General features: G+C 46.5%; 1 pseudogene; it reads right to left on the reverse strand.

Annotated features, from left to right (window-relative positions):
* Nucleotides 1-2,080: 2,080 nt before the first annotated feature.
* LOC147267343 (zinc finger BED domain-containing protein 4-like) lies at nt 2,081-3,155 on the reverse strand (annotated as a pseudogene).
* Between the last annotated feature and the right edge of the window lie 5,321 nt (nt 3,156-8,476).

The raw sequence follows: 8,476 nt of genomic DNA on the forward strand, positions 1-8,476 counted from the left end.
TCACAACAGATTTGTCTGAAGTGTTTTAATGGCCATGATTCAAAGTGCCTGTTTGTGATAATATCTAAGGTGCAAAGGCTGAAGGCCCATTTATCATCGGCGTGGGAGCATGCGGCCGCAGCCAGGGGTCTCGTCCATTTGGGGGCAGTTCTGCCAGCCAAGATTTTCATTTTTCATTTTCTTTAACACTATGAGGGCTTTTTGTTTATTTATTTTTGGACATCTTTATTAATTTCTCAGGAAATATAGATGCTGCTGCAGCCAGTGCAACAAGCCTCAGTATTGCCAATTCAGTGTCCAGTATTGGCCTGAAGTCACCACTGGTGCCTTGGTCACAGGCGGCCGGCCGGCTCCAGGGAAAGTCGCTGCATTTCAGTCATTGAATTTACATGAAATCCCAGCAGCACAGCGTCAGCGTGTTTCAGAGCATCTGAATTCTTGCCTGTCTCTGTACTTGCACTTCATTTCTCAGGCCATTATCTCGTGACAACACGACGTCCTCATCAACACCAGACGACAAAGATATACAGCTTCATATCTGGAGAAGGCACCTGTTGAAACTCACTTCACGACCCGAACAACAGGTAACAGGCAGGATGACCGCGTCTAACGATGGCGGATGCATGAGCTGGATAGAGGCTGCAGCTGAGCCACACAACCGTGACACTCTTCACGCCACGCTGACACTCCCCTTCGATCAGCTTGTTAGTTTTCTGCCTCACCAAAACTTATCGCATGATAAAAGCTAGGTGTCCCTTCTGTCACAATAACATCCTGCCAGACAGTAAATATAGGAATATAAATATTTAACACAGTACTAACAAACATACCACAGTACTTATATGCAAGTGTTCCTCGTATACACGCAGCTCCAAGATCAATGAATACAATGATGAAAATGAGAAGGAAATCTGTCCACTCATCAATTTTACCCTCACTTGCTGAAGCCAGTGGACCTTCAGGAATTCAATATATTAAAAAAAAAAGAAGAAATTAACAAAAATACAACAAAGTACAAAAACAAGTTTAATGTTTTTCATAAATTTCTTATCTTATAGTAAAGGAGAGTAATTGTTCACATGTGGGGCGGCCCGGTGGAGCAGTGGTCCTCCCTGTGGCCCCCCAGCAAGAAGGTTGTGGGTGGAGCAGTGGTCCTCACTGTGGCCCCCCATCAAGAAGGTTGTGGGTGGAGCAGTGGTCCTCACTGTGGCCCCCAGCAAGAAGGTTGTGGGTGGAGCAGTGGTCCTCCCTGTGGCCCCCCAGCAAGAAGGTTGTGGGTGGAGCCCCGGCTGCAGCACGGGGTCTTTCTGGGTGAGTCTCCGTGTTCTCCCTGTTCCTGCTAGTGATGGGAATTCCGGCTCTTTTTAGAGAGCCGGCTCTTTCGGCTCGGCTCACTAAAAAGAGCCGGCTCTTTCGGCTCCGAACCGGCTCTTCAAGTTGTTTTGATGCTTTAATTAATTTATTATCAACAGCAATATGAAATTATGCACAAAATAACTCATTCATGTAAAAGAAATTTGTTTTTTATTTATATATATGTTTACTTTATAAATATGCTTTCTTTATACACTCCACATAATGTAAAAATGTAAAAAAAAATATATAATTTGAACATAAACAAAATACAAAAACCAACTATTTACAATCCAACTTTAACTATTTACATTCTCAGCTTTTTCCTTTGAATAAATTTAAAGTGAAACAACACAAAACACTGCAAAGCACAACACAATAAAATATAGATTAAATATGCAAAACAAAAAGAAATTAAAGCTGTGAGCAGCGTTGGTGGGACCTCGGCTCTGGGCAGGTTCGGCAACCCGTTTCTGTTTTTTTTTCTTCTTGTGTTGTAGCTCAAGAACCAAAGACCTCCTCCTTTTTCTATTTGGCATAATTAGAAGGAGTTTAGAAATCTGAACAGTCACAGTAGAAGACTCACTTCCTCTGTGTGTGAGTGTGTGTGTGTCTCTGCGTGCGCCTGCTCACTGACTGTCTCTGTGTTGACCTCTCAAACTTTGTCTCAATCTGCTCCTTCCTGATCCTGAACGGTGAGGTTGAGAAAAAAAGAGAAGTGACCCTGAGAACCAGGAGGGATTGCAGGCAATAGAACACCAAGATCCTTAGTCAAGGCAAAGGTTGGCATTTAGAAATACCAAGTGCCTGAGCTTTGCGGGGCTGATCCGGTTTCGTCTGTCTGGAATTATCTGTCCTGTTTTGGAGAAGATTCTGTCTGAGGGGACTGATGTTGCCACAATGCACAGTCTTCGTGTCATCACCTGAGTAAGACGTGGATAAATGGATGCCTTGTTTTCCACCAGCTCAGTGGGTCTGCACTTCTCTGGCAAAGGGGTTCATCAATGTAGGATCTCACTTTGAGAGTTGCATCTGCTGAGGGATTCCTTCTGGTTGTGTCGCTACTTGCTGGTTCTTCAAAGAACCTCCAAACAGCAGCTGCTTTTTGCTCCTTTTGTTCACCCTCTTTTTCTGCTTCTTCTCCCTCTTGGTCCCCTGGTAGTGGAGTTGGTTGGCTGGAGCTTGCTGCTGCTGTTATTCTCTGAAGAGCTTCATCAACTGCTCTGTTATCATGAAAGACCAGCTTCTTCAATCGTGGACCCAGAATGGTGGTTTCAGAGAGAACAGTGTTGTATTCCATTCTGTGGAACTTTCTGTCCATGGATGCCAAGAGAGCATCCACCAACTCTTTCACTTTTCCTGTAGTTATTTTTTTTTGGTGCTCAGCTGTCACTCTCTGCAGACCCTTACACAAGATTAACATTTTGGAGGCTGGGACATGCCTGAAAAACCATTTAAAAAAACAATAAATAAGAAGTTCCAAAATTGTGCTTTTTTTAAAGACAGAAATCAACAGTATATAATTTTTTATGATCATGTCTAATCTGCTTTTCATACCAGTAATGTAACAACAACAACTACTGCTACTACTATTCCTACCACTGCTAATAATAATAATGCAATAGCATTTGCACACTCGCCTGTCTGCACTGATTTCCAGTGACTTGCTCAAATGGCTCCAAAACAGTGCACACCTCCTGTCGTACCTCCCAGTCCTCTTGGCTCAGAGGGTCGACTGGAGCATTGACAACGGCCAAGGTAGATACTACTGCATCCTTGGACTCCAAAATCCGCTTCAGCATATGAAAGGTGGAGTTCCACCTTGTCACACATTCTTGCTTAAGCTTTAGCCCAGGCATTCCCATTTGTTGTTGAGTGGATTTCAGCCTGTGTGTGGCTGTGGTACTTCTGTGGAAAAGTTCCACAATTGTCTTCACTTTTTCCACAGCTGGCTTTATAATCTTCAAACCATCTCTTACAATTAGGTTAACTGTATGAGCAAGACATGGGTGGTGGGTCCATTTCAGGATTTTTATTGCTTTAGTCATGTTGGCTGCATTGTCGGTAACCCAGCAAACCTCTTTGTCCTCCACACCCCACTCTTTTGCCACTTTGAGCAGCTCTTCTGCTAGGTTCTCAGACGTGTGTCTATCGCTGAACTCGAAACAGTCGAGAAGACTGGACGCCATTTGATAATTTTCGATGAAGTGACATGTAAGTGATAAGAAGGATGTGGTGGTCTGGGATGTCCAGCTGTCAGTTGTGAGACAGACTGCTGTGGCTTTTTTAACCCTCTCTTGCAGTGATGCACGTTCTCTGTCATATAGGCCTGGCATGATTTTTTGTGAGAATGTTTTCCTGCTTGGAATTATGTACATACGATTCAATGCATGAATGAACTTCCTGAATCCTTTATCATCCACGACTGAAAAAGGCTGAAATTCCAGTACAATCATTTTTGCTAGTTCTTCGTCAGTTGAACTCTGTCTTGCTGGGGTCACCGTTGTATGCAAAAACTGTCTCATAGAGCTCTGTGTTGATTTAGGTGGTTGTGGTGGTGATGCTGTAGATATGCAGCAGAAGCAGCAGCAGCTGGAGAAGACACACTGGCACCTTCATTAATCTCACCCTCAACTGACGGTGTTTTTTCTTCCCATTGTACTGATGGGTGGACACTTCTCAGGTGCCTGTGGAGGTTATGGATGGATGGATGATACTGGGATGGATGGATGATGGAGGGATGGATGGAGGGATGGATGGATGGATGATGGCGGGATGGATGGATGATGGAAGATGGATGGAGGGATGGATGATGGCGGGATGGATGGATGATGGAAGATGGATGGAGGGATGGATGATGGCGGGATGGATGGATGATGGAGGGATGGATGGAGGGATGGATGGATGGATGATGGCGGGATGGATGGAAGATGGATGGAGGGATGGATGATGGCGGGATGGATGGATGATGGAGGGATGGAGGGAGGGATGGATGGATGATGGATGGATGATGGATGGATGATGGAGGGATGGAAGATGGATGGAGGGATGGATGGATGATGGCGGGATGGATGGATGATGGAGGGATGGATGGAGGGATGGATGGATGATGGATGGATGTTGTTGCCACCCTTCATGGCCGCTCTCAAGCATCATGAAGGGCGGCACAGCGGCGACGAGGGTGCTCTCTCTTACTGCCACGCCGCCTCTGCGTGTCGTCTTGCTCTGATAATTGCGCCTTGCATTGCAATCACTTTGGCCCCAGATCCCATCGGCGAGTGACACCGGTTGTTTTTCAAGCTGCTTCTCGGGACAGAGCAGGGCTGTAAATAGTGTCATATTTCTCTCTCCAGGGAGCGCTGAGGCATTGTTACATTCACTCTTGCAATCCAGGAGAATCACAACACTATTTTTCACTTGGAAAAAAAAAGAGTGAGTGGAAAGCCTGGCTCTATTACAGCACTTTTATCCTGCAACAGGTTGTGAAGACACTCAGGTAGAGCTGCATTAATTTGTTTTGCTGCAGTTAAACGGAGGCTGTGAGATCGGCTCGGCTGATTTCCACCCACTTTATTGAAGTCTGCGATAAATTTGCAGCCGAAGCACTGCTTCCGTCACCCCGTCTGATCCTCCGAACGTCCTCGACTCCCACCGCTGTCGTTTAGGAACCCTGGAAATGTTTTTTTTCTGTCAGATTTATTTCACATTACCTGAGCAGCAGGATGTCACCAGTGGTGCAGAGCATCAACTCAGTTCTGATGGAGCAAAGACTCTGCATATATGCAAGCACTTGGCGAGTCAGAACACTGTTGCCATTCCATAGGCTGAGGCTGACACACTTTAGCTCACATTGGATAAAATCAGTGAGAAGGAGCAACATTGAAGGCCAAACAATTGGAGCCCGTTTAAATTAGCAAGCCAAGATATCATGGCAGCAAGATAGGAGGTGAAATTCACCTTCACCTCCGCTCGAATTCCTCGTGCAGAAATATTCTCAGACAAAATGTGTAAATTAAAGAGCAGTGAGCACCGTCTCAGTCGCTGGCTGTGAGCACCAGCCTGCAGGCTCCAGCAGATAATTAGTGTCAAAACAGTGCAGTGGTACAAACAGGCTTGGGCTTTGCTATCGGCGTGACATGGCTACAACGCTCCAGCAGGCTTCAGAACCCTTCCACTGCTCCCATGACACATTCCACCAGACTGCACAGCAACAAGCCGCCTCCGAGTAGCCCCCTAATGAGATCAGGGATTGTCAACAGCCTTCCCTAGTGCCTCTCCAGCCAGGAAACGAGGGGCTTCCTCTCCATGCAACGCTGCTTTTTTAAAGATTGTAGCTATTGAGAAGTGGTCTCGACTCTGTAATAATTGTGAACTCTGCTGGTCTTGGGTAGCAAATACGTCCTTGTGAAGTCATGAAATGTTTTGCCGTTGCAAGTTATGGACACATGTAGTTGTTGACTGAGCTGTGTGTCCGTGACACAATCGTACACTTTGTTACCAGCAGATGCGCAGGCCTCTGGCGCAAATCCTCAGAACTCTGACTCACCATCAGTGTCTGTGCACATGAAACATTGGGCGGCGTATCCAGCACTATATACTCAACTGCACTCATGGAAGCTATGGGGTTTGATAGCAAAATAAACGTTGTTTCAGTAAATGAAGATAAACATTGTTTTGTGTGGAAAGAATGGAGTGATTGCTGCTCTGAGTAGGAAGAGTGGAAACAAGTGAAATTAAAACAGAAGAAAATGTGAGCCCAAATTACTTGCACACAGTCCACAGTGTGTCCTGGCAGGTGTGTAGAGGAGCGCCAGCTGGAACAAACCCAGGCAGAAAATATGTTGTCCAGGCTATCCAAGCCTGGAGCAGGGCAGCAGTCTCAGGTCAGAGCCTGAAGGACCGCAGAAAGCTGCTCCATAAATAAATCGTACTTACCGAAAACCGGATTGGTTGAACTAAATTATCCAGCTGTCACTCGCTCCAAATGAAAATAGGGAGCATCTCCTCCACCATAGAGCTTCCTCAGAGACGGCGTCATCAGAACCTCTCCTCTCACGCTGGAGGATGTCCACTGGCGCTGGACCCCCAGCAGACGTCGCGTTCTCTCCGTGAGGTATTTTCTCCATGAGTCCTACAGAGCTGCCCTTTTAGATTTTTGAGTGAACTCAACGTTCGGCTGAGATAAACACGAAAAACTGATGGACGCGTATTTCTCTCCTCCCTCCATTTTCATTTGTTTATGTTGGTAGCTGTCAGTCTTTTTACAGTCTGCATGAGAAGAGACACTACAGTCTGCCAGCAGCGATGCAATGCGCTGGTGACGTATCGTCTATCATGACTTGGATCATCAACAATGATTTAATTATCGTTTGGAAATTATAATGCAATAAATTACTCTATTACTGAAAAAGTAATCAGATAACAGTGACATGTCCCTGGTGTACAACAGTCGTTGTCACAGGCAAACCAGTCTTACTTCATGATGTGGCGTCCAGGGGCCAGTCAGCTCAGCTGGGCCTGGCGTCAGGGCTGCACAACGGCCTGACACATGGAGCTCTGCTGTGGGCTCGAGGAAAATTAGAGGTGAGCTGATGGGTTTAAGGGCTGGCTTCTGTGAAAGAAGCTGTGAAACTTGTAAGCTGACATCTCATTGAGGACAGAGAGGTCGATGTGTGTCACGTGTCAGTGAGGGAGGCGGGGCTCTGTCAATGAAACACAAATCCGTACATCTCTAGAACAGAGCTGATGGTCAGTTAGGTTGGGAAAATAGTCAAAGACCAGGAACTGGGCAAGCAAAGTACAATATATCTGCATATTAGACACCAGCAAAAAACCCACCAGCGTGCAGCATCCCTGATAACAATGAATCATGATCTGCTGAGCAATTATACTTCCTGCTGTCTTCACAGATAAAAGTAAAAGGAGTGTCTGGTTATGAAAGTGTCTCTGAACAGCTTCCTGATGATATGTCTCACGGTAACATTCCGGAATGACTCATCTGACGTTGTTAGATCAGTGCGGAGCAGCAGGCCTGGCACTTGTAGTCGAGGGCTTTGGAGCGGAAGAAGTGGTGTCCGCTGGGGACGAGCCATGGACAGGATAGCGTTCACCAGTACTGCAGAGGGACAAAGCTGAGGAGGACATTATTGTTCTTCAAGGAGAGAAACTTCTGTCCCACACTGTCAGTTCATTAAGCATTAATTAACAAAAATTTACCATCATTCGGCCTGCAGATAAATAACACTTCCCCTTTAACACAAGTCCACATGTACACAATCTCTCTCTCCCTCTCTCTCTTTTATTTTATTTTTATTTTTATATTATCTGAAACTCTTCTCAGGTGGCCCAGTGGAGCAGTGGTCCTCCCTGTGGCCCCCCTCCAAGAAGGTTATGGGTGGAGCAGTGGTCCTCCCTGTGGCCCCCAGCAAGAAGGTTGTGGGTGGAGCCCCGGCTGCAGCACGGGGTCTTTCTGGGTGAGTCTCCATGTTCTCCCTGTTCCTGCTGGGTTCTCTCCGGTACTCCAGCTTCCTCCACAGTCCAAAGACATCAAGAGGGACCAGGTTAATCCAGACTCTAAATTGACCGTAGGCGTGGCTGGGAGAGCCAATGGTTGTCTGTCTCTATGTGTTGGCCCTGCCATGGACTGGTGACCTGTCCAGGGGGAAGGCTGCTGGGATAGGCTCCACCCCCACCACCCTCAACAAGAGGAGAGGGGGAACATGGAGGGATGGATGATGGATGGATGATGGATGGATGATGGATGGATGATGGATGAAACTCTTCTCTCCTCAGGACAATGAATGATACAGAGTGCAGTGCGTCTGGCAGTGACACTGAACCAGCATCAGGATTTGCTCCACTTCAACAATCAGCAGCAGCAGCAGCTCCATCTGAGGCTGCTTAAATGCTTGATTTAGTCTTCAGATCAAACCATGTGGTCTAAAGCACGGTCGGCAAGTAAGTTAGGCCTGGGTCCAAAATGTGCCGGGCCAGGAAAAATGTTGGAGATTTTGCAACAACACCTGCCTGCCAAATCCCCACAACCCTGGATATCAGTCAGCTGCAGCAAGTTAGCCCATGCTCGCGCTAACGTCAGCTAGCAGTTAATTTATGAAAGGCTGCT

This window comes from Aulostomus chinensis, chromosome 3 (assembly GCF_037954235.1).
Source record: "Aulostomus chinensis isolate RoL2024-O1b breed Wild chromosome 3, RoL_Achi_v1.0, whole genome shotgun sequence".
Classification (NCBI taxonomy): domain Eukaryota; kingdom Metazoa; phylum Chordata; class Actinopteri; order Syngnathiformes; family Aulostomidae; genus Aulostomus; species Aulostomus chinensis.